This window comes from Balaenoptera ricei, chromosome 2 (assembly GCF_028023285.1).
Source record: "Balaenoptera ricei isolate mBalRic1 chromosome 2, mBalRic1.hap2, whole genome shotgun sequence".
In the NCBI taxonomy this organism is placed as follows: domain Eukaryota; kingdom Metazoa; phylum Chordata; class Mammalia; order Artiodactyla; family Balaenopteridae; genus Balaenoptera; species Balaenoptera ricei.
In genome coordinates, this window is record NC_082640.1 from 121,463,763 (window position 1) to 121,489,388 (window position 25,626).

The window sequence follows — 25,626 nt, forward strand, 5'->3', positions numbered from 1 at the left end:
CAATCAACTTGAATTTGTCCTTAAGGAAAAGAACAGTTGATTGGATAATCTAAAAATATCAGATGGGCTCTATGTTATTTATAGGAATAAATTTTATTTTTTTCTTAGTAACTGTGAATTTATAGTTAATTATGTTCTAGGTAAATATTATAAGTACTTTGGATTTTCTCTACTGACTTACAACAATTACCCCTTATTTATTCATGTTTTACTTTGGGTCAGGCACCATGCCATAGGCTGGCAGTTTTAATCATAGATATTCCTATATTCATTTCCAGTTGTGAAAGTAAGTAGATATAATATGTCTTGAACTCTGAAACTCTTCTTTTTTCATTGTAACATCTTGTCTTTTTTCTGCTGCTTGAGTTCTGATAAAGGTGCTCTTTGATCTTTGGTCCCAGAATCCTCCTATATTCTCAGCACATTTAAGTCTCTTGGCTGAATTTCTTCTTCTTTCACACTCAGATCCCATACTTGGTTATTTCAGTTATACTCCTGACCCCATCCATTCCAGTTCCTTTGTGATCTTGACCTTTATTTGTGTGGATTAAGCCAGGATTTTTTTTTTTTTCTTTAAGGAAATTCTAAAACAATCTTTATTCAGTTTATAATTAAAGTTAGAGTCAATGGAAATTTGGAAACACCAGAAGGAGAATTTTGATTTTAATATTGTCAACTGAAAAAAATGTGCAACCTGTAAGTTGAGAATTATGTTTTATTTGGTGGACAACACTGAGGACTTCATCCCAGCATGCAGTCTCTCAGATAACTCTAAGGAACTGCTTCGAAGAGGTAAGGGAGGAGCCAGGATATATAAGAGTTTTTGCAGCAAAGACAGGTAGTCATAACATCAAAAGATTACTGTTAATTTAACAAAATCACATATCTCAAGTTAAGGAATTTAGTGCTTGTCTATGTACAGGAGGATGCAAGAGTTTTGGCTCATTGAAATCATTCCTTTGATATCTGGGGCCTTCAGTTATCTGGGACCAGTATCCTGTGCTTTCTCATCCTGAGTTTCCTCAGGGTGCACCATCAGGGGTGGCTGCAGCAGCTGACTGCTAGATGGGGGGCATTCTGTTTCTATCCTGAGTTCCCTCAGGGCTAACTGTCATGGAGGCAGTAATGTGATGGCTTGATGGCTGCAACATCCTTGTTTATACTGATATGGCAGGCAACATTTTCTCATTGACAATATTAATTTCCCCCCTCCTATGTTAGTGTTAGAATCCTCAACAGGACATGATTCAGAATTCCTCCTAAATCTTTATGGATGGCCACAAGAAGATGGAAGTACTTCCGCTTTCCACAGTGATCAGACACTTATAGATCCAAGTCAGTGAGAAGAGACACAGAAGTCCAGGCCAAGGGTTGGTGTTCCTAGTTCAGAGATATAGAATCCCCATAGCCCGTGCCCAGCAAGGGGTGAGCAAGTTTTCTCTTTTCTGTCCTTTTTAAATCTCAGGGATGCTTTTAAATCTCAGATTCCAACAGGTGACAAAAGCATCTGCAAATGAGCCCCTGAGCCTGGAAGAGAGAGAGCAAGTGTGTACCTGCCCTCAGGAGAGGGGCAAAGGGAGTTTCCCACAGAATGAGATTAAACCTGACAGTTCAAATAATTAGGCTGCAGAAAGACTGCACCTGAAGCTCACACTTAGATTTAGTACCTGCTTTTATAAACAAAGAAAACTTTTTGAGACCAGAGGTGAGAAGATCAAAAGTTTGAAGGAACCAGAAGTATATTATTTTTTTATTTTGTGGGGTGTTGGGGAAGGGAAGAGGAGGCAGGATGCCAATTCTGTATTCTCTATGTCCCACCATAACCCAGCCTTTTGTATCTACTGCTGAATACTGTTGGAGAATGTAGAATACTTGTGTTAATTGCTGGCATCATACATTTTTGATTTCTGAGTTTAGCCATGCTCTCAACACTTCAGTCATCTGATTTAATTCATTATTCTTCTCAACACTTATTAAATGCTCAGCTTAAAAAATATTTAGGGAATTTGGTAGTTTGGCAGAGGACCTACTGGAGATGTGGCGATTTGACTCACTGGCACATAAATCATATAAAAGTCACAGTTTATTCTGACAAGTGCTGAAGATACATTTTTAGCAAACATACTACAAAATATCAGAATGAATATCAGGGGCGAGAAAATGAATCCATTACTTATTTTATTGGGATACTTAGAGGATACCTAGAGTATCCTCTAGGATATTAGGATATTGGACTGCATGTTTGCCATACAGTCTTTTGTAAAGTTGCTTCTGTCATCTGCACATTTTAATAGGAGCTGAAAGCTGATATTTTCGGATCATACCGTGACCAGTGCTAATCATCTGAGCTATTAATTAAGGAGTGTTTTGTTTTTGTTTTTGTTTTGCTTTAGAAAGCAGACCAGCATTTGGTAAATTTAACATCCCTTGTGAAAATATAGTAGCTGGATAGATGCTCTATATAGTAGTGGATTGTGGAGGGTACCTGGTTCATTGGCTGATTAAAAAAATTGAATATAACACATATATAGAAGAAGGTACAGATCATAAGTGTCCAGATAGATGGATTATCCCAAAGTGAAAACACCTTTATACTCATCATTCAGGACAAGATAAATAGAATACCAATGTTCCAGAAGCTCTTCTCCTGTCCCTTCCCAGTTACTATTTTGTGGGGAGATGATAAATACTTGTGGTAGGTCTGCCATCTTGAACTGGAATCTTTTTTAAAGTTTTTTTCCCTCTTTCTTTTAATTTATTGAGTTAAACTTATACATATAATAGGATTCACAGATCTTATATGTGGAGTTCAGTGATTTTTGATAAACATATATGACTGTGTAACCATACCCCAATCAAGATAGAGGACATTTCCATCCCCCTAGAAACTTTCCTTGGGCTCTCTTATAGTCACTCCCACACCCATAGGCCATGATTGTTGTGATTTCTATCACCATAAATGAGTTTTACATGTTCTTATACTTCATATAAAGGGAACCTTATAGTATATAGCCTTTTGTATCTGGTTTCTTTTTCTTAGTCTAATGCTTTTGAAGTCATCCTTGTTGCATGTATCAGTAGCTGAGTCCTTTTTATTGCTGAGTAGTATTCCTTTGCATGAATATAACCCAATATTGTTTTAGCTATTCTTCTGTTGATAGACATTTAGGTAGTCTCCAGTTTTTGGCCATTATGAATAATGCTGCTATAAATACTTGTACAAGTGTTCATAAGAGTTCCAGTTGTTTCACATCTTTGTCAACGTTTGGTGTGGTCATTCTCTTCACTGGCGGGTATAAAATGATATCTTCTGATGGTTTTAATTTGTGCTTCCCTGATGGTCAGTGATGTTAAGCCCCTTTTCATGTGCATGTTAGATATTGCTGTATCTTCTTTCATGAAGTGTATGTTCAAGTCTTTCTCTCTTTTTTTTTTTTTTTTTTGGCTCATTTTTCTTCTTGTAATTGAGTTGCAAGAGTTTTAATATATTCTGGCTATGAGTCCATTGTCAGATACATGTATTGGGAATATTTCTCCCAGTCTGTGGCTTGCCTTGTGATGAGCTGAAGTTTTAAATTTTCGTGAAATCCAATTTATCCCTCCCCCAATTTTTTTTTTTCTTAATGCTTAGTGCTTTTTCTGCCCTCTCTAGGAAATCTTTGCCTGTCTACCCCAAGGTTGTAAAGATATTCTAGTGTATATTTTTACCTTTAAGATTTATAGGTCTGGCTTGTATATCTGGAATTAATTTTTTTGTATGAAGTGAGATAATGACCAAGGTTTATATTTTTTCATAGTTGTGTCATAATAGGAAATATATTTATTCTTTGTCCTTGGGTCCTGACACAAAGCTCCTAAAACCCTTGGAATTTCCTGAGTGATAGGATTGTCCTTTGTCATTCATAAGGAGCTTCTTTTTGAGCACGCCTGCTAGTTCATGCTAGTGAGGTGACTTGGGGTAGGACCCCTAGATAGCCTCAGGATGGGACTGGTCACCAGCAAGGCCAAGTATTTAGAGGGTTAGAACTTTCAGCCTCTCCTACTGACCTCTGGGAAGGGGAAGTAGGGTGGGCTGCAGATTAAACTCTATGAAAATTCTTGAACAACAAGATTCGATGAGCTTCTGGGTTGTAAAACACATCCACATTCTGGGTGGGTTGTGTACTCTAGTTCCATGGGGACAGAAGCTCCTGTGCTCAGGGCTCTTCTGAACCTTGTATTTACCTCTTCATCTGGCCGTTCATCTGTATCCTTTATAATACCCTTTATAATAAACTGGTAAAGGTAAGTAAACATTTCTCTGAGTTCTGTGAGCTGCTCTAGTAAAATACAGGCAACCTCAGATATTGTGGGTTTGGTTCCAGACCACCGCAGTGAAGGGAATATCACAATAAAGCAGTTGCATAAACTTTTTTGTTTCCCAGTGCACATGAGAGTTATGTTTCCATTATACTGTAGTCTATTAAGTGTGCAATAGCATTATGTCTAAAAAAAAAAAAGTACATACCTTAATTAAAATATACTTTATTGCTAAAAAGTGGTAACCATCATCTGAGACTTCAGCAAGTCGTAATCTTTTTGCAATAGTAACATGAAAGATCAGTGATCACAGATCACAATAACAAATATGATAATAATGAAAAAGTTTGAAATATTGCAAGGATTACCGAAATGTGACACAGAGACACAGAGTGAGTAAATGCTCACTTGGAAAAATGGTCCTGATAGACTTGCTTGATGGAGGGTTGCCACAAACCTTCAATTTGTGAAAGATGCAATATCTGTGAAGTGTGATACAATGAGGTATGCTTTTAATTGAACCTGAGGAGGGGGTCATGCAAACCTCACATTTATAGCCAGTCAGCCCAGAAGCACATGTTATAGCCTGGACTTGTGATTGGCATCTGAATTGTGTGCAGTCTTGTGGGACTAAGCACTTAACCTATGGGATCTGATGCTATCTCCAGGTAGATAGTGTCAAAATTGACTTAATTGCTTGGTGGTGTTGGAAAACACACATTATAATAGTTTATCTAATTGTTCTAGCATTTTGTTTAAAAGACTTCCCTTTCCCCATTGAATTGACTTGATACATTAGACAAAAATCAATTAAGCATATGTGTATGGGTCTATCTCTGGACACTGTGTTGTGTTCCATGAATAGTTTAATCCTTAGAGTAGAACCATACTGTCTTGATGATTGAAGCTGTATAGAAGGCTTAATATCAGAAAGTGAGAGTCCTCCAACTTTGTTCTTTCTTAAGATTGTTTTGACTATTCTAGGTTCTTTTACATTTCTGTATAAATTTTATATTCAACTTACCAATTTGTGTAGAAAAGCATGTTGGTATTTTCATTAGGATAGTATTGAACTATCAGTATAGATCAGTTTTGGGTGAATCGAGATCCTGACAACATTGAGTCTTCTAACCCTGAGCATGGTATGTTTCTACATTTATTTAGATTTTCTTTAATTTCTTGGAGTAATATTATGTAATTTTCACTGTATACGTCTTGTAATTCATTTGTTAGATTTATCTTAAGTGTTTTAGTGTTCTTTGATGATATTGTAAATGGAATTTTTTGTGTGTGTTTAATTTCAAATTGTTTATAGTTAGCACATAGTACATATACTATTGATTTTTGTATATTAACCTTGTATTCATAATTTTTCCAAATTTCTGTTTTTAAGTAGTTATTTAGTAGCTTTCTTGATACCTTGTATGCACATGATTATATTGTCTGCAAGTAAAACAGCTTCATTTCTTTCTTTCCAATCTATTCTTTTAATTTCGTTCTCTTGTCTTCTTATTGAACTGGCTAGTACTACCAGTACAGTGTTGAACAGAAAAGGTGAAAGCAGACATGCTAGTCTTCATCCAGATTTTTTTTTCTTATTTGATGATATTTATTCTCTTTACCAAGCTATACAATAAAAGGGAAATGTCACATCTAGTGACATTAACATTAAATATTTCTTCATTAAGAAAGATGATAGTGATTGGTTCAAGTTGGCAGAGTAGAAGGATGTGCTCTCACTCCCTCTTGTGAGAACACCGGAATCACAACTAACTGCTGAACAATCATCAACAGGAAAACACTAGAACTCACCAAAAAAGATACCCCACATCCAAAGACAAAGGAGAAGCCACAAAGAGATGGTAGGAGGGGTGCAATCACAATAAAATCAAATCCCATAACTGCTGGTGGCTGACTCACAAACTGGAGAACACTTATACCACAGAAGTCCACCCACTGGAGTGAAGGTTCTGAGCCCCACGTCAGGCTTCCGAACCTGGGGGTCCGGCAACAGGAGGAGGAATTCCTAGAGAATCAGACTTCGAAGGCTGGTGGGATTTGATTGCCGGACTTTGACAGGACTGGGGGAAACAGAGACTCCACTCTTGGAGGGCACACACAAAGTAGTGTGGGCATCGGGACCCAGGGTAAGGAGCAGTGACCCCATAGAGACTGAACCAGACCTACCTGCTAGTGTTGGAGGGTCTCCTGCAGAGGTGGGAGGTAGCTCTGTCTCACCGTGAGGACAAGGACACTGGCAGCAGAAGTTCTGGGAAGTACTACTTGGCGTGAGCCCTCCCAGAGTCTGCCATTAGCCCCACCAAAGAGCCCGGGTAGGCTCCGGGTTTAGGTCGCCTCAGGCCAAACAACCAACAGGGAGGGGACCCAGCCCCACCCATCAGCAGACAAGCGGATTAAAGTTTTACTGACCTCTGCCCACCTGAGCAACAGCCAGATATACCCACCACTAGTCCCTCCCATCAGGAAACTTGCACAAGCCTCTTAGATAGCCTCATCCACAGGAGCAGACAGCAGAAGCAAGAAGAACTACAGTCCTGCAGCCTGTGGAACAAAAACCACATTCACAGAAAGACAGACAAGATGAAAAGGCAGAGGGCTATGTACCAGATGAAGGAACAAGATAAAATCCCGAAAAACAACTAAATGAAGTGGAGATAAGCAACTTTCCAGAAAAATGAATGCAGAATAATGATAGTGAAGATGATCCAGGACCTCGGAAAACAATGGAGGCAAAGATTGAGAAGATGCAAGAAATGTTTAACAAAGATCTGGAAGAATTCAAGAACAAACAAACAGAGATGAAGAATACAATAACTGAATTGAGAAGTACACTAGAAGGAATCAATAGCAGAATAACTGAGGCAAAAGAACGGATAAGTGACCTGGAAGACAGAATGGTGGAATTCACTGCTGCGGAACAGAATAAAGAAAAAAGAATGAAAAGAAACGAAGACAGCCTAATAGACCTCTGGGACAACATTAAAGGCAATAACATTGCAATATAGGGGTCCCAGAAGGAGAAGAGAGACAGAAAAGACGTGAGAAAATATTTGAAGAGATTACAGTCGAAAAGTTCCCTAACATGGGAAAGGAAATAGCCACCCAAATCCCGGAAGCACAGAGAGTCCCATACAGGAAAAACCCAAGGAGAAACACGCCAAGACACACAGTAATCAAATTGGCAAAAATTAAAGACAAAGAAAAATTATTGAAAGCAGCAAGGGAAAAACAACAAATAACATACAGGGAACTCCCATAAGATTAACAGCTGATTCTTCAGCAGAAACTGTACAAGCCAGAAGGGAGTGGCATGATACACTTAAAGTGATGAAAGGGAAGAACCTACAACCAAGATTACTCTACAACCAACCTACAACCTACAACCAAGATTATCTCATTCAGATTCAGTGGAGAAATCGAAAGCTTTACAGACAAGCAAAAGCCAAGAGAATTCAGCACCAACAAGCCAGCTCTACAACAAATGCTAAAGGAAATTCTCTAAGTGGGAAACACAAGAGAAGAAAAGGATCTACAAAACCAAACCCAAAACAGTTAAGAAAATGGTAATAGGAACATACATATCGATAATTACCTTAAACATGAATGGATTAAATGCTCCAACCAAAAAACACAGGTTTGCTGAATGGATACAAAACAAGACCCATATATATATGGTATCTACAAGAGACCCACTTCAGATCTAAGGACACATACAAACTGAAAGTGAGGGTATGGAAAAAGATATTCAATGCAAATGGAAATCAAAAGAAAGCTGGAGTAGCAATACTCATATCAGATAAAATAGACTTTAAAATAAAGTATGTTACAACAGACAAGGAAGGACACTACATAATGATCAAGGGATCAATCCAAGAAGAAGATAAACAATTATAAATATATATGCACCCAACATAGGAGCCCCTCAATACATAAGGCAACTGCTAACAGCTATAAAAGAGGAAATCGACAGTAACACAGTAATACTGGGGGACTTTAACACCTCACTTATACCAATGGACAGATCATCCAAACAGAAAATTAATAAGGAAACAGAAGCTTTAAATGACACAATAGACCAGATAGATTTAATTGATATTTATAGGACATTCCATCCGAAAACAGCAGATTACACTTTCTTCTCAAGTGCGTATGGAACCTTCTCCAGAATTGATCACATCTTGGGTCACAAATCAAGCCTCGGTAAATTTAAGAAAACTGAAATCATATCAAGCATCTTTTCTGACCACAGCGCTCTGAGATTAGAATTCAATTACAGGGAAAAAAACGTAGAAAACACAAACACAGGGAGGCTAAACAACACTTTACTAAATAACCAAGTGATCACTGAAGAAATCAAAAAGGAAATCAAAAAATACCTAGAGACAAATGACAATGAAAACATGACGATCCAAAACCTATGGGATTCGGCAAAAGCGGTTCTAAGAGGGAAATTTATAGCTATACAAGCCTACCTCAAGAAAGAAGAAAAATCTCAAATAAACGATCTAACCTTACACCTAAAGGAACTAGAGAAAAAGAACAAACAAAACCCAAAGTTAGCAGAAGGAAAGAAATCATAAAGATCAGAGCAGAAATAAATGAAATAGAAACAAAGAAAATAATAGCAAAGATCAATAAAACTAAGAGCTGGTTCTTTTAGAAGATAAAGAAAATTGATAAACCATTAGGCAGACTCATCAAGTAAAAGAGGGAGAGGACTCAAATCAACAAAGTTAGAAATGAAAAAGAAGTTACAATGGACACCGCAGAAATACAAAGCCTCCTAAGAGACTACTACAAGCAACTCTATGCCAATAAAATCGACAACCTGGAAGAAATGGACAAATTCTTAGAAAGGTGTAACCTTCCAAGACTGTACCAGGAAGAAATAGAAAATATGAACAGACCAATGACAAGTAATGAAATTGAAACTGTGATTAAAAATCTTCCAACAAACAAAAGTCCAGGACCAGACGGCTTCACAGGTGAATTCTAACAAACATTTAGAGAGGAGCTAACACCCATCCTTCTCAAACTCTTCCAAAAAATTGCAGAGGAAGGAACACTCCCAAACTCATTCTATGAGGCCAACATCATCCTGATACCAAAACCAGACAAAGATACTACAAAAAAACAAAATTACAGACCAATATCACTGATGAATATAGATGCAATAATCCTCAACAAAATACTAGTAAACAGAATCCAACAACACATTAAAAGGATCATACACCATGATCAAGTGGGATTTATCCCAGGGATGCAAGTATTCTTCAATATATGCAAATCAATCAATGTGATACACCATATTAACAAATTGAGAAAGAAAAACCATATGATCACCTCAATAGATGCAGAAAAAGCTTTTGACAAAATTTAACACCCATTTATGATAAAAACTCTCCAGAAAGTGGGCAGAGAGGGAACCTACCTCAGCACAATAAAGTCCATATATGACAAACCCACAGCAAACATCATTCTCAATGGTGAAAAACAGAAAGCATTTCCTCTAAGATCAGGAAAAAGACCAGGATGTCCACTCTCACCACTGTTATTCAACATAGTTTTGGAAGTCCTAGCCATGGCAATCAGAGAAGAATAAGAAATAAAAGGAATACAAATTGGAAAAGAAGAAGTAAAACTGTCACTGTTTGCAGATGACATGATACTATACATAGAGAATCCTAAAGATGCTACCAGAAAACTACTAGAGCTAATCAATGAATTTGGGGAAGTAGCAGGATACAAAATTAATGCACAGAAATCGCTTGGATTGCTATACATTAATGATGAAAAACCTGAAAGAGAAATTAAGGAAACACTCCCATTTACCATTGCAACAAAAAGAATAAAATACCTAGGAATAAACCTATCTAGGGACACAAAAGACCTGTATGCAGAAAACTATAGGACACTGATGAAAGAAATTAAAGATGATACCAACAGATGGAGAGATATACCATGTTCTTGGATTCGAAGAATCAATATTGTGAAAATGACTATACTACCCAAAACAGTCTACAGATTCAATGCAATCCCTATCAAATTACCAATGGCATTTCTTACAGAACTAGAACAAAAAATCTTAAAATTTGTATGGAGACACAAAAGACCCCGAATAGGCAAAGCAGTCTTGAGGGAAAAAAACGAAGCAGGAGGAATCAGACTCCCTGACTTCAGACTATACTACAAAGCTACAGTAATCAAGACAATATGGTGCTGGCACAAGAACAGAAATATAGAACAATGGAACAGGATAGAAAGCCCAGAGATAAACCCATGCACCTATGGTCAACTAATCTATGACAAAGGAGGGAAGGATATACAATGGAGAAAAGACAGTCTCTTCAATAAGTGGTGCTGGGAAAACTGGGCAGCCACATGTAAAAGAATGAAATTAGAACACTCCCTAACACCATACAGAGAAATAAACTCAAAATGGATTAGAGACCGAAATGTAAGACCGGACACTATAAAACTCTTCGAGGAGAACATAGGAAGAACACTCCTTGACGTAAATCACAGCAAGATCTTTTTTGATCCACCTCGTAGAGTAATGTAAATAAAAACAAAAATAAACAAATGGGACCTAATGAAACTTAAAAGCTTTTGCACAGCAAAGGAAACCATAAACAAGAAGAAAAGACAACCCTTCAGAATGGGAGAAAATATTTGCAAGCGAATCAACGGACAAAGGATTAATCTCCAAAATATATAAACACGTCATGTAGCTCAATATCAAAAAAACAAACGACCCAATCCAAAAATGGGTAGAAGACCTAAATAGACATTTTTCCAAAGAAGACATACAGATGGCCAAGAAGCACATGAAAAGCTGCTCAACTTCACTAATTGTTAGAGAAATGCAAATCAAAACTACAATGAGGTATCACCTCACACCAGTTAGAATGGGCATCATCAGAAAACCTACAAACAACAAATGCTGGAGAGGGTGTGGAGAAAAGGGAACCCTCTTGCACTGTTGGTGAAAATGTAAATTGATACAGCCACTATGGAGAACAGTGTGGAGGTTCCTTCAAAAACTAAAAATAGAATTACCATATGATCCAGCAATCCCACTACTGGGAATATAGCCAGAGAAAACCATAATTCAAAAAGACACATGCCCCCCAGTGTTCATTGCAGCACTATTTACAATAGCCAGGTCATGGCAGCAACCTAAATGCCCATCAACAGACGAATGGATAAAGAAGTGTGGTACATATATACAATGGAATATTACTCAGCCATAAAAAGGAACGAAATTGGGTCATTTGTGGAGACGTGGATGGATCTAGAGACTGTCATACAGAGTGAAGTAAGTCAGAAAGAGACAAACAAATATCATATATTAACGCATATATGTGGAACCTAAAAAAATGGTATAGATGAACCGGTTTGCAGGGCAGAAAGTGGGAGACAGATTTAGAGAACAAGCGTATGGACACCAAGGGGGGAAAGTGGCGGGTGGTGGGGATGGTGGTGGGATGAATTGGGAGATTGGGATTGACATGTATACACTGATGTGTATAAAATGGATGAGTAATAAGAACCACTGTATAAAAAAATAAATAAAATGAAATTCAAAAATTCAAAAAAAAAAAAAAAAAGGAAAGATGATAGCTGTAGGTTTTTATTGATGCCCTCTATCAGGTTGAAGAAATTCCTTCCTGTTTCTTTGTTTGCAGAGGAGCTTTTATCCTGAATAGGTGTTGAACTTCTTCAAATGCTTCTTTTTTTCATTTATTGAAATGATCATGTGGTTTTTCTCCTTTATTCTATTAATGTGTTAATTTATAATACATTGATTTATTTTCTGATCTTAGACCAAACCTTGCATTCCTGAGATAAATTCTCCTTGGTAATGATATTTTAATTACAATAAATAATAGTATACTTAGTTTTAATATGTTGCTGCATTCAATTTGCCAGTATTTTATTAAGGAGTTTTAGATCAATATTTATGAAGAATGTTGGTTTCTAAGTTGTTTTTCCTGTAATGTCTTTTTCAGGTGTTGTATGAGAACTATCTTGGCCTCATAAAATGCTTTTGGAAGTACTTCCCTCCTCTTCTATTTTGTGAAAGAGTATTAGCTTTGGTTTAAAGTTTGTATTTGGTGGAGTTTACCAAGGAAGCCTAGAGCTGGAGTAGCGCTTCCCCCCCCTCCCCACCGCCCTGCCCTCAGCCACTGTGGGTGGGGAGAAAGTTTCTGAGGACTAATTCTATTCAGAGCTTTAATTTCATCTTGTTTCAGTTTTGTTGAGTTTTACAGGAATTTGTTCATTTCACCTGATTTGTAGAATAGATACATGAACTTTGTTCATAGTATTGCCTTATTACCTTTTCAGATAGGATATAGGATGTAGCAGTGTTCCCTCTGAATTCGTAATATTAGCAATTTGTTTTTTCTGTCTTTTATTCCTGATTTTTCTTGCTAGGGATTTTTCAATTTTGTTAATTTTTTCAAAGGATCAACTTCTGGCCCTTTAAAATTTCGCTATTTTATGTTTATTTCTTATTTCATTGTTTTCTGGTCATACTGTTATTATTTATTTCAGGTTTTATTTTTTTTTAAATAAATTTATTTATTTTATCTTTGGCTGCATTGGATCTTCGTTCCTGTGTGCAGGCTTTCTCTCTTTCTCTAGTTGCAGTGAGTGGGGGCTACTCTTCGCTGCAGTGTGTGGGCTTCTCTTTGCGGTGGCTTCTCTTGTTGTAGAGCAGTGGCTCTAGGCACACGGGCTTTAGTAGTTGTGGCATGCGGGCTCAGTAGCTGTGGCTCGTGGGCTCTACAGCACAGGCTCAGTAGTTGTGGCGCACAGGCTCAGTGGTTGTGGCACACGGGCTTAGTTGCTCCGTGACATGTGGGATCTTCCCAAACCAGGTCTTGAACCCGTGTCCCCTGCCTTGACAGGTGGATTCTTAACCACTGTGCCACCAGGAAAGCCCTATTTCAGGTTTTATTTGCTCTTCTTTTTCTATCTTCTTAAGGTAGAAACTTAGGTAATTGATTGTAAACGTTTCTTGTTTTTTAATGTATGTAGTTATGGCTATAGATTTATCTCTAGTCATTGCTTAGAATCCTGCAAATTCTGATATGTTATGTTTTCATTGTCAAACAATTCAAAATAATTTCTAATTTCCTTTTCTTTTACCTGTGGATACTTGTAGTGTGTTGTTTAATTTCTAAACAGTAGGGAATCTTCTTAATAACTTAATGGCATTGATTTCTAGTGTAATTTTGTTTTGTTAGAGAATTTACTCTGTAAGATATCAGTCTTTTAAAATTTTTTGAGACTTATTTTATGGACCAGCATGTGATCTGTCTTTGTGATTGTTCCATTGTGCTTTTAGAAAGAATGTGTATTTTGCAGTTGTTGTGGTTAATGTTCAATAAATATCATTTAGGTCAGCTTGACAGTGTTGTTCAAATCTTTCATATCATTACTGATTTTTTTTTTTTTGTCTAGTTATTCTGTCAATTAGTGAGAGAGGAGTGTTAAAATCTCCAGCTGTGATTGTGAATTTGTTCATTTCTGTATTTTGGTTTTTGCTTCATATGTTTTGAAGCTCTAATCACCTGTTTAGAATTGTTATGTCTTCCTGGTCAATTGACCTTTTTATTTTTATGAAATGTTCCTCTTTATCTCTGGTAAACGCTCATTTTGAAGTCTACATTATTTGATACTAATGTGGCCACATTAGTTTTCTTGTGCATACCCCGTTTCCAGAGAATATCTTTTTTATCTTTTTACTTATAATCTTCTATTTTATTATACTTAAGGTGGATCTTTGTAGACAACATTTAGTTGTGTCTTGCTGTTTTATCCAGTCTGAAGTCTAATTAATAATCTTTGCCTTTTAATTTGGATTGCTTAATCCATTTACACTTACTATAATTATTTATGTGGTTGGGTTTAAGTCTGCCATTTTACTTTTTTTCGCATTTGTTCCATCTATTTTTTTCTTCCTCTGCTTTTCTTTTACTGTATTCTTTTGGATTAATGAAATATTTCTTGAATTCCGTTTAAATTCTTTTATTGGCTTTTAAACTAAACCTCTTCCTGTTAGTATTCAGTGGCCATTTTAGAGATAATAATATGCTTTCTTTTCACAGTCTTCTTTAAGGTTTATATTGTTAATCACATGATTAATTACTTTCTAACAGTATTATTCCATTTATTGAGTTGGCCAGAATGTTCATTTGGGTTTTTCTGTAAGATGTTATGGAAAAACCCAAACGAACTTTCTGGCCAACCAAATACCACCTCTCATTCTGTGTGTATTGTTGTGATATATTTTAAATACATATACTTTATTAAATCTCACAATACAGTGTTATAAATTCATTTAAATAGTCATCTTTTAAAGAAATTAAGAAAACAGTCTTTCATATTTACCCACAACTTTGTTTTTTCTGTGATTTCCTTAAATCTGAGTTTCATCCATTTTCCTTATCCTGACGAAGTTGTTTTAGTCTTTTTTTGTGGTATGGGTCTCCTGATGAAGAGTTTTTTTAACTTTTATTTGTTGGAAATGTATTTATTTTCCCTTCATCTTTTCAGTGCATGTAGAATTCTGTGTTGGCATTTTTTTCCTTCAATCTTTTAAAGGTGCTGTTCCATTGTCTTCTGCTTTTCATTATTTCCAATTCGAAATCTGCCATCATTTCTGAATTGTTCCCCTGTGGGTAATATGTCTTTTTTCTCTGGCAGCTTTCATGAATTCCTTTATATCTGTGTTCTTTTTATCTGCCTACCCCTTATATGTTGATGAAGGGCATGGACTATGGAGCCACATCTGCCTGAGTCCAGTTGCTGCTGTACACCTAATAGCTGCATGTCCTTGGGCAAAAACTTCTCTGGGCTTTAGTTCCTTACCTATATAATGGGGTGAATGGTAACTACTGCACTGTGAAGATTGAATGAGTTAATATGTGTAATATGCTTAGACAGCATAGTAAGTGTCATATAAATGTGCCCTGTTATTATTGTATTTTATCAGTCTTAATACAAATTAGATTTTTTCCATATGTTAACATTTCTCAAATCAGGATGCATCTTGCAAGTGATGGCTTCTTAGAATTCCTTTATCAGTGGCTTGAATTCTGGTTCTTTCAGAGATGTTTTGTGTTGTGCCTCCATTCACCTGGGACATCTTCAACCTGAGGCAACTTTAAATAGAATTCTCTCTTAGAGGTTTTTGGGACCACTCAGGTGGTAAGAATTGAGATTGGAAAGCTCCATGTGTACCAATTTCTGATTTATTGTCTTTAGATGGTGTTTTTCTGCCTTCCGCCAGGGCCTGGAGAGATGCACATTTCCTTGAAATTTATTTCTAACTTGAGGATTTATATTTTATTTACCTTTAGTTTAAGAGAGTTTAGTCTTTTGGGGCCCCTACTTTTTGTAGGCTTCTTCTATTAGACTCCTTCTCATCTTAGGTGTTTTTCCCTCTTTTCTTGCTACATAAGATAATGATACAGCTTATAATAAGTAGGGTATTAGATTTGTTGATATTAGGTATCATTATTATTGTCATCACTACCATCCTCCCTGAGACATCTCTTCTACTTTCATGACTTGAATTATATTAATTATAGTAAGAGAAGAGTAATGAGTTGAAGACTTCTCTTTGGTTAATATTCATAGTTTGGGGTGGTGATTTTGTGAGGAAAAGGAGTTAGTAAAGAGGAAAAGAAGTAGTTCAAGTAGGAAAAGGACTAAGGATACTAATGTCATAAAGATAAAGTGTTTGCAGCCATGGTTTTCCAATATATCTGCATATTAGAATCATTTGGGAATCTTTTAAAATTTTCAAGTTTCAGGTCACACTCCAGACAGATTAAATCATGAACTCTTGGTGTGTAAGCCAGGCATCAGCATTTTTGGAGCTTTCCAACTGATTCCAGTGTGTGGACTAGTTTGGGAACCACTGGTTTGTAGAGTTTTAAGAATGATAGGTCAGTGAGAATGAGGATTGAAAAAGGGCAAGGAATAGTAAATGCTAGGTAGCCATTTGTGATCCTTTAGTAGAACAGTGAATGAAAAAAGTCAGATTATAGGGGTTTAAGAATGGATTTATAGCATAACCTTCGAGGTAGAGGTGTATTCTGCTCATTATATAAAATAGGCCATTCAGGGGGGTGGGGAAAAGGAATGGAAAATAGGGTGGAAGCTTAAGGAGGAATAGTATCAAATGAAAACCCTTTTCATTTGTTTTCCAAATGGGACAGCCATATCTTTTCCAAGGTATAGGATACAGTGAAGAAGGAGGGGATTATTGAAAGAGGAATATTATGAAAGAGGCAAAAGGGAATGGCGTTAAAATGGGGTTATGAATTATTTTGGGAAAATAAGTCTCTAGTTCCAAGTTTGGTGAGTAGAATGGAAAGAAGAATAGATGAGGGAACCCCATCATACCTGACATGAAAAAGAAGTTAGCCAAAATTGTTTTTTCCTTGATCTTCTCAGTGGAAAGAAAAAGATAGTGAGTTTACTCAATAGAGCAAATTTGGTTCACAAATTTCAGTATTCATAAAAATTATCTGGAGAGCTAGTTGAGAATTCAAATTTGTAGCCTCTCTGTTGCACTCCTCCACTTGAATATTTTCCTTCAGTAGGTCCGAGGGAGGGCCAAGGAGTTTGCATTTTTTAAAAAAATTTATTTATTTATTTATTTATTTTTGGCTGTGTTGGGTCTTCGTTTCTGTGCGAGGGCTTTCTTTAGTTGTGGCGAGCGGGGGCCACTCTTCATCGCAGTGCGCGGGCCTCTCACTGTCGCGGCCTCTCTTGTTGCGGAGCACAAGCTCCAGACGCGCAGGCTCAGTAGTTGTGGCGCACGGGCCTAGTTGCTCCGCCGCATGTGGGATCTTCCCAGACCAGGGCTCGAACCCGTGTCCCCTGCACTAGCAGGCAGATTCTCAACCACTGCGCCACCAGGGAAGCCCTGCATTTTTAATAGATTATCCCAGGTGAGTCTAAGTAATGCTGGTGGTTCTGAAATCAAGCTTAGGCATACTATGGGCCAGAGGCAGTGCTTTTTAACAGGTTTCAGAGCAATAAAAGAAAGATGAAGAGATAAACGATCCCTGTGTAATAGCAAAAGCCCACTGGATGCTAAATATTATGATATTTTAGATTTGCTGAGTTTTTGTGACTCTTTAGCAGCTCTCTGAAGCCTGAAAGCTGCCATGGGCAAACCTGTTGTTGGATCCAAGAATGGCATGGCAGAAAGGCCAAAGGGGAAAAACATCCAGGGCATTAATGAAGGAAACATTGAATTCAAGGCCTGGTTTCCTGGAAGACAGGTAGTCAGGAGGAATCAGGAGGCTGTGTAAAATTGGAGGCATCACATAATTGGAAATCATCTGTTGTGGGGAAGAAGTGATTCAGTAGCTTGGGAGGAACAGGTGTAAAAAGTAACAGATAAATTGATTTTGTTCAGGGAAGGAGGGACATTAGACAAGTTGGGCCTTTCTTTCCTTCTTTCTTTTCTTTCCTTCCTTCCTCCCTCCCTTCCTCCCCCCCCGCCCCCCCCTTTTTCCTTCCTTCTGACTTTGGAAATGTGGTATTGTTGAGGAAAGGCAGGTTTCTATTAAAGTGAGAAAAATGTCAAGGATCAAATTATCTCATGGTGGGGTGGTAATAGGGTTGCTAGATAAAATGCAGGATGTACTTAGTTAAATTTGAATATCAGATATACAGCAAATAATTTTTCAGTATGGATATGTCCCAAATATTGTTTGGGACATACTCACACTAAAAAAGTATTCATTGTGTATCTGGTATTCAAACTTAACTGAGTGAGTGTCCTCTACTTTTTTTCTCTTAATTTTTCAAAAATTTTTTATTGGAGTATAGTTGATTTAAAAATGTCATGTTAGGGGCTTCCCCGGTGGTGCAGTGGTTAAGGCTCCACCTGACAGTGCAGGGGACACACGTTCGATCCCTGGTCCGGGAAGATCCCACATGCCGCAGAGCAACTAAGCCCGTGCACCACAACTACTGAGCCTGCGCACCTAGAGCCCATGCTCCGCAGCAAGAGAAGCCATTGCAATGAGAAGCCTGCGCACCGCAGGGAAGAGTAGCCCCTGCTCACCACAACTGGAGAGAGCCCGCTCAAAGCAACAAAGAGCCAACGCAGCCAAAAAAAAAAAAAATATTGTGTTAGTTTCTGCTGTACAGCAAAGTGAATCAGTTATACATATACATATATCTACTCTTTTTTAGATTCTTTCCCATATAGGTCATTACAGAGTATTGAGAAGAGTTCCCTGTGCTATACAGTAGGTCCTTGTTAATTAGCCATCATATATATAGTAGTATGTATGTGTCAACCCCAATCTCCCAATTTATTCCTCCTCCCCCCTCCCCCATCCCCACTGCCTTTCTCCCCTGGTAACCATAAGTTTGTATTTTACATCTGTGACTCTCTGTTTTGTAAATAAGTTCACTTGTACCATCTTTTAGATTCCATATATAAGTGATATCATATGACATTTGTCCTTCTCTGTCTCACCCACCTCACTCAGTATGAGAATCTCTAGGTCCACCCATGTTGCTGCAGATGGCCTTGTTTTGTTCTACTTTTATTTGCTGAATCTGGCAACTTTAGTGGAAATGATGTTTCATAAGACACAGGTAAGAGTCAGGCTGGGAGAAGATAGTCACGGTGGTGGAGTGGAACTGAGTTGTTTGAGAATAAAAGTATGAAGTAGTATCAAGGGAACATTATTTAGCTGAGAGTGGCGGGTATGAATAATTGAAATGGGGTGAGCATCAGAGTGGGAGATGGGGCAAAGAATTATATTAGGATAGGGGAGCTCTGCCAGGAGCATTCTTTGTAATTTTGTGAAGGAAGATAGTCTGTCAACTTCTTTTACCGATGTCTGCAGCTTATTCTAAAGGATAACTTATTTTTCCTGGATACAGAAGCAGTTGTATAGGAAGTCTCATGGTTTCAGTTGCCAATGTCTAGTAATTTATCTGTATAATATCACCCCACCTCCTTCCAACCTCATCTGCTAAAAGGAAGGGAAGAGACTGATGAATAAATATGTTGATGTTCATGAACACTTTGTAATGCATTGCAAAAAAGCATTCCAGCCCATAAAAATAGAAGTTAAACTTTATGATCAATTAGGAAAACTAGGCAGATAAATGTTAGAATGTCATTTTGAGTACTAGATTGATCGGTATGTTTTTCTTTTTATTCTCCTGATTTTGGAAACAATTTCCTTTTATTTTCCATTTTGACTTTAAATAATTAAAGGCATAAACATCTAGTACATTTCACTCAATGAATAACTAATAGTTTAAAATTTTTCTGTTATTCGTTAAGGTTCCTGAGTAATATTTTTTGCCCTTAAGTTGTGCTCAACATAAATGTAATTAATTTTACTCAAATGAGGAAGTGTTAGAATCTTTGACTTTAAAAATGCGGGATATTGGAAAAATAATTTTAGTTACTAGAAGAAGAGTATGGAAAGGAAAACTTCAAAGGCTAGTCTGGTGTCAGCACCTGCTGTGGTCACAGTGTAAACCCTGGAGGCCAGGGATTTTGGCAGCAGTTTCAGTGCTTTTAGTTCAGAACTATTCTCCAGTATCCCCAAATGTGAAGCAGATGCCAGTTTCTTCTCTAGGGCTCTGATAATGGCATATAATGAGTTGGTTGTTTCCTAGCAACTAAAGAAGCAGTTTTACTTTAGCTGATCCTGCAATAGGAATGAGACATTTTCCCTTGATAGTTGGTATTAGTGATTTCCCTGACAATGGAATTTCTGAATAAGGAATGTTCTCAGCCTTTGGTTTCCTAAAGAATTTTGCTTTTGAGTGTGGGCTAAGCTCTGCTTAATCTTGTATAAAATGAAAAAAATTTCTTGAGCCCCCTAAGTACCTCTCATGGGAAGAGCCAAAGGAGTTTGATACATCATTTCTCAAATGGCAAGTGATTATACAAGAAGCTATAATGGGTGTATTTTTCCCAGTGTTTAACAGTATAATTAACAGCCAAATTCTTTTCTGTATTTAACGTTGGAGGCAACAGAGGTTTATTAAGTACTGGCCAATGTGCTGTAGAAAAAATATATAAGAAATTTTTATTACCAGTGCCATTTCAATATAAAGTCAGTATAACAAAAACATATTTTCTAATCTATAACCCACTTGATTTCAAACAGTATTCTATACACAAAATTATTATTACACCAATTATTATAATAGTTCGCTTTAAAGTAAACTGTTGAACAATTTAATGTTTAACTTTAAATAATTACTAATTAGTTGTAAGGCATCTGTACTTAATTGGAGCATATCTAAATCCTTCTTATTTGGCAGTGGTAATAGATCAGAGGTCTTCTGATTCTTAAGATATAGGGAGGCATGAGAAAATGACTTTAAATGACCTTTTTTTAGTCATTCATAGTTTAAACAGTTTCTAAGGAAATTATGTTTTCTTCTTTTGACATTAATACCTAATATAAATTACCTCCCTCATTGAGATTTATAGTATGATATATTAAATTTCAGAAGTTCCCAGACACTTAGGCAAAGAGATAAAATATTAAGTGATGTTCTTAAGATAATTAAGTTAGCCATATCTAAATATACCAAAGAAATTTATTGCCTTGCATGGAAAAGGTTTTCAGACTATGCATTAACTGTAGATGAAGTTATTGAATGTTTTCCTTGTCACTTTTGGGCATCTGACCTTATTCATTTCTCTGTATGATTTTCGCATCATCAGGTACTTAGCAGTCTCATATTTAAAAAGACTTTATTAGGCCTCCATGAAGCATTAAAGAATAAAGAACACTAATAAATTCAGTTGGACAGGATAGTAGTCTTTCAGGCACCTAAGACAAAATTTTTTCCTTAAAAACTCTTTAAACATGAGGCAGAGCTTCTATATAATATCTCAGTTATTGCTCTTAGATTTCTTTGGGACCTTAATCTGAGGCGACAGAGTCAAGCATGTTAAGCCTAGTTTTGAATTCTCCTTTCCCTTTTAAAACTATAGATTAGTCAACAAGGAAATAGAGATATAATATAACTAAAGCCTAGTTCTTTGAAATACTTTTCTGAGGCAGTATTATCTAGTAAATAGCTCAATTTGATGAACCTAACAGGGATTTCTTTTGATCACTGCATTTATTCACTCATTATTTATTGAGCTGGCATCAGATAATTATTGTTGTACTTTTAAAATGTCATTGGACTTTTTTGTCATCTTCAGCAGCAGATATTTAAGTGGCTACTTACCATGTTTGGGCCATTGGTTAGATGCTGAGGACCAAGGATATGTAAGATGTAGTTCCAGCTTTCAACATGTCAAAGCTTTTAGTTACAGACCTACTTTTGACTTGTGGTCATAAGCAAGATGTTTAGAATGTTAGACATTTTGATGATTTTCAGATATTGTTTTATAGTGTTTTGTTTAAGGCAATCAAAGTTGGAACTTAGAGGAGAAAGCTGAGTGTTACATAACGTTGACCATTCAAGTTGGTGGTACTGTTACAAGAGACCAGATTTCACAGATTCATTTAGGTTCCATGTCACAGAAGGAACCCTGCAGTCACATTGAAAGGGAATAAGTTCTCAGGAGTTAGAAATGGCTTATGAATATAAATTGCTGGCTATTTCCTCCTACTTAAAATGCCCTTCTTTTTCTGCCAGTTGTCAGAGATGAGTTACATGAGTTCCTCCAGCTCACTGTGATGATTGAGTTCTTATATATGCAGCTTTGAATATTGTAATTTATTTTTACATGTTGTTATTGTAGATATCTAAGACAGAAAGCTATTACAGTTTTCTAGACGGGCACCAACTTCCCTAATCCCCCACCCCAAGCCATTTATGCCAAATTTCTCAAGCGTTAGAGTAGATCTAACATGTCATTACTTCACCAACTTACTTGTGTGTACTGGTTCCTGTTAACACAGGTGTAGAGACACTTTTCACTTGATAAAACTACTTAATGACCAGAGGTTTAGATGGGTAATTTTATCAAGAAAACCATAGAAGTAAAGCAACCAAAGTAAAAAAAAAGAAGAGTTATTGTTGTCCACTGTTAACTACTGATATTCTCACTTCTTGTTTTGTGTAGTTTTGGGTTGGAGCAATTCCTAAGTCTGGGAGGGCCCTGCTTCTCAGAGCTTCTTTTCTAACCTGACACCCAGGGAAGGCCTCCTGCTGCAGCCATCTGACTGTATATAGCTGAGCCAGATTATATTCTGCTCTATATCAGTGACTGGCCTTGGATCAGCCCTAGTCCTGGCACCTTTGGAAGATGAAGGTACTTTCCTCTTCTTTGTCGTGAATTCCTTGAATTCCTTCCTCAGGTTTTAGGCCTTTCAGTCACATCTTGCTCTGGTCTGGATGCAGGAACCAGCATGTCACCTCCCCTTCTCATTTGGTACATCATTAGCTATTTCTTCACATGGTTCTCCCCTTTGGCAAGGTTAGGCTTTGTCACCTATCTAGTTACTTGTCCTTCTTCCCTAGAACTTTGCAGTAGGGTATTAGGTTTCGTATCTCTGATCATCCCCTTTCTTCCCAGTTCAAAGCTCTTGTTTACTTTGGATAGATCTTTTTGCCTTAGTGAAAAACGTGTTCTTAGCCTATTCGTAGGTTTACCCACACTCTAGGAATGATTGAAGCTGTGGACTCAGGTTACTGGTTTTATTTCCCTGTCAGTGGATCAAGTGCTTCCTAAGGAGAGAGATGGGGCCTTGCCCTGATTTTGTCCCTTCATATTAATTTTTCATTCTCAACAGTGAACATAGAGAATCAGGATTCTTACTTTCAGAACATATAATGGGGGGAGAGGCACAATTTGACTATTCAGTCCAAATGGAGTACAACAACAGATTTCATTTATGATTTTTCTGGTACCTAAATAGGGAAGTAAGGACAATTAAAGAAAAATAGAGCATCTGGTTTAACTCCAGGCCTGAATCTGAAAAGAGAGCAGGAAAGGAAGTAACAAGAAAGAAAGGACAGAAAGTTACCAGGAAATTGAAGTCATTATTGTGGTTTAAACTTGGCCAGTATTTCATTGATAAAGCAAAGATGCTTGAGTATTCTTTTGTGTCTGACAACACAGAGAAGCTTTTCCTATTTCCTTCTTTGTGTAACTACCGGAGAGAAGTAATAGGGGTCCTTGGACAGTCCTTTCATGTTGAGGGTGGCTCTTACTGTAGCTCTGACATAAGTAGGAAGCATGCAGAATCCTGGCTTGTTTTTAAGAGAAGGGATAAAATGGAGTGTCTCATTCAGTTGAAGTCAGCAATCAAAATTAGTGTAAAAGGAATCACTACTAGAAAAATGTGCCAAGCCAGTGAAATACATTAATCAAAGGGGGAATGATGTTAGACACAAATCATTAGCAGCAAAAACCAATGAGGCTAAAATAATTTGCCTTAGAAAATGAATAAATTGAGTAGGCTAATTGCCCAAACCATATAATATCCCATTTCTACCTTGAACACTTCAGAATTTCTAACTTTTTCATTCTTCTGTGTTGTTGATACAGGCTTTTAAGGATAAGCTTCAATGATTTGGGCTGAGTCTAGGATGAGGGTAATTATGAAAGGTAGGACCGTGTCTTCTGCAGTTATAATTAAGGAGTCTTAATAAAGATCAAGATGAAAAAAGTAAGATTACTTACTGGGTCCTTAGGAGAGCTTAGAGCTGTGGCCCCGTTGGATGGGCAAAGCCTTATTCTATCTCCTCAGATGCAGAGGGAGAATCATGGGTCAGAATCATATGTTAGAAGCCTGCTGGAGCTATTCAAGTTCCAAAAAGATTTGAATAGATCCTAAACAGTCTATAAGGAGAGTTATGGTTGTTTCTGGGGATTTTATAAGATTTTGACCCCTTTTTATTATTTAAACAGAAACGGTATTTACTTGATTTTTAAAAAATTTTATTTATTTTTTTATACAGCAGGTTCTTATTAGTTATCCATTTTATACATGTTAGTGTATATATGTAATCCCAATCTCCCAGTTCATCCCACCACCACCACTCCCGCACGTTCCCCCCTTGGTGTCTATACATTTGCTCTCTACATCTGTGTCTCTATCTCTGCCTTGCAAACTGGTTCATCTGTACCAGTTTTCTAGATTCCACATATATGCATTAATATATGATATTTGTTTTTCTGTTTCTGACTTACTTCACTCTGTATGATGGTCTCTGGGTCCATCCACGTTTCTACAAATGACCCAATTTCGTTCCTTTTTATGACTGAGTAATATTCCATTGTATATATGTACCACATCTTTATCCATTCATCTGTCGATGGTCATTTAGGTTGCTTCCATGACCTAGCTATTGTAAATAGTGCTGCACTGAACACTGGGGTGCATGTGTCTTTTTGAATTATGGTTTTCTCTGGGTGTATGCCCAGTAGTGGGATTGCTGGGCTCATATGGTAATTCTATTTTTTGTTTTTTAAGGACCCTCCATACTGTTCTCCCTATTGGCTGTATCAATTTACATTCCCACCAACAGTGCAAGAGGATTCCCTTTTCTCCACACCCTCTCCAGCATTTGTTGTTTGTAGATTTTCTGATGATGCCCATTCTAACTGGTGTGAGGTGATATCTCATTGTAGTTTTGATTTGCATTTCTCTAATAATTAGTGATGTTGAGCAGCTTTTCATGTGCTTCTTGGCCATCTGTATATCTTCTTTGGAGAAATGTCTATTTAGGTCTTCTGCCCATGTTTGGATTGGGTTGTTTGTTTTTTAATATTGAGCTGCATGAGCTGTTTATATATTTTGGAGATTTATCCTTTGTCTGTTGATTCATTTGCAAATATTTTCTCCGATTCTGAGGGTTGTCTTTTCATCTTGTTTGTAGTTTCCTTTGCATTGCAAAAGCTTTTAAATTTCATTAGGTCCCATTGTTTATTTTTGTTTTTATTTCCATTACTCTAGGAGGTGGATCAGAAAAGATCTTGCTGTGATTTATGTCAAAGAGTGTTCTTCCTATGTTTTCCTCTAAGAGTTTTATAGTGTCCAGTCTTACATTTAGGCCTCTAATCCTTTTTGAGTTTATTTTTGTGTATGGTGTTAAGGAATGTTCTAATTTCATTCTTTTACATGTAGCTGTCCAGTTTTCCCAGCACCACTAATTGAAGAGACTGTCTTTTCTCCATTGTATATCCTTGCCTCCTTTGTCATAGAATAGTTGACCATAGGTGCGTGGGTTTATATCTGGGCTTTCTATCCTGTTCCATTGATCTATGTTTCTGTTTTTGTGCCAGTACCATATTGTCTTGATTACTGTAGCTTTGTA

At 37.0% G+C, this 25,626-nt stretch overlaps 1 protein-coding gene across 5 annotated transcripts in view; it reads left to right on the forward strand.

Annotated features, from left to right (window-relative positions):
- NUBPL (NUBP iron-sulfur cluster assembly factor, mitochondrial) overlaps nucleotides 1–25,626 on the forward strand; it is a 335,371-nt gene that overhangs the window by 186,837 nt on the left and 122,908 nt on the right. The window lies entirely within an intron of this gene.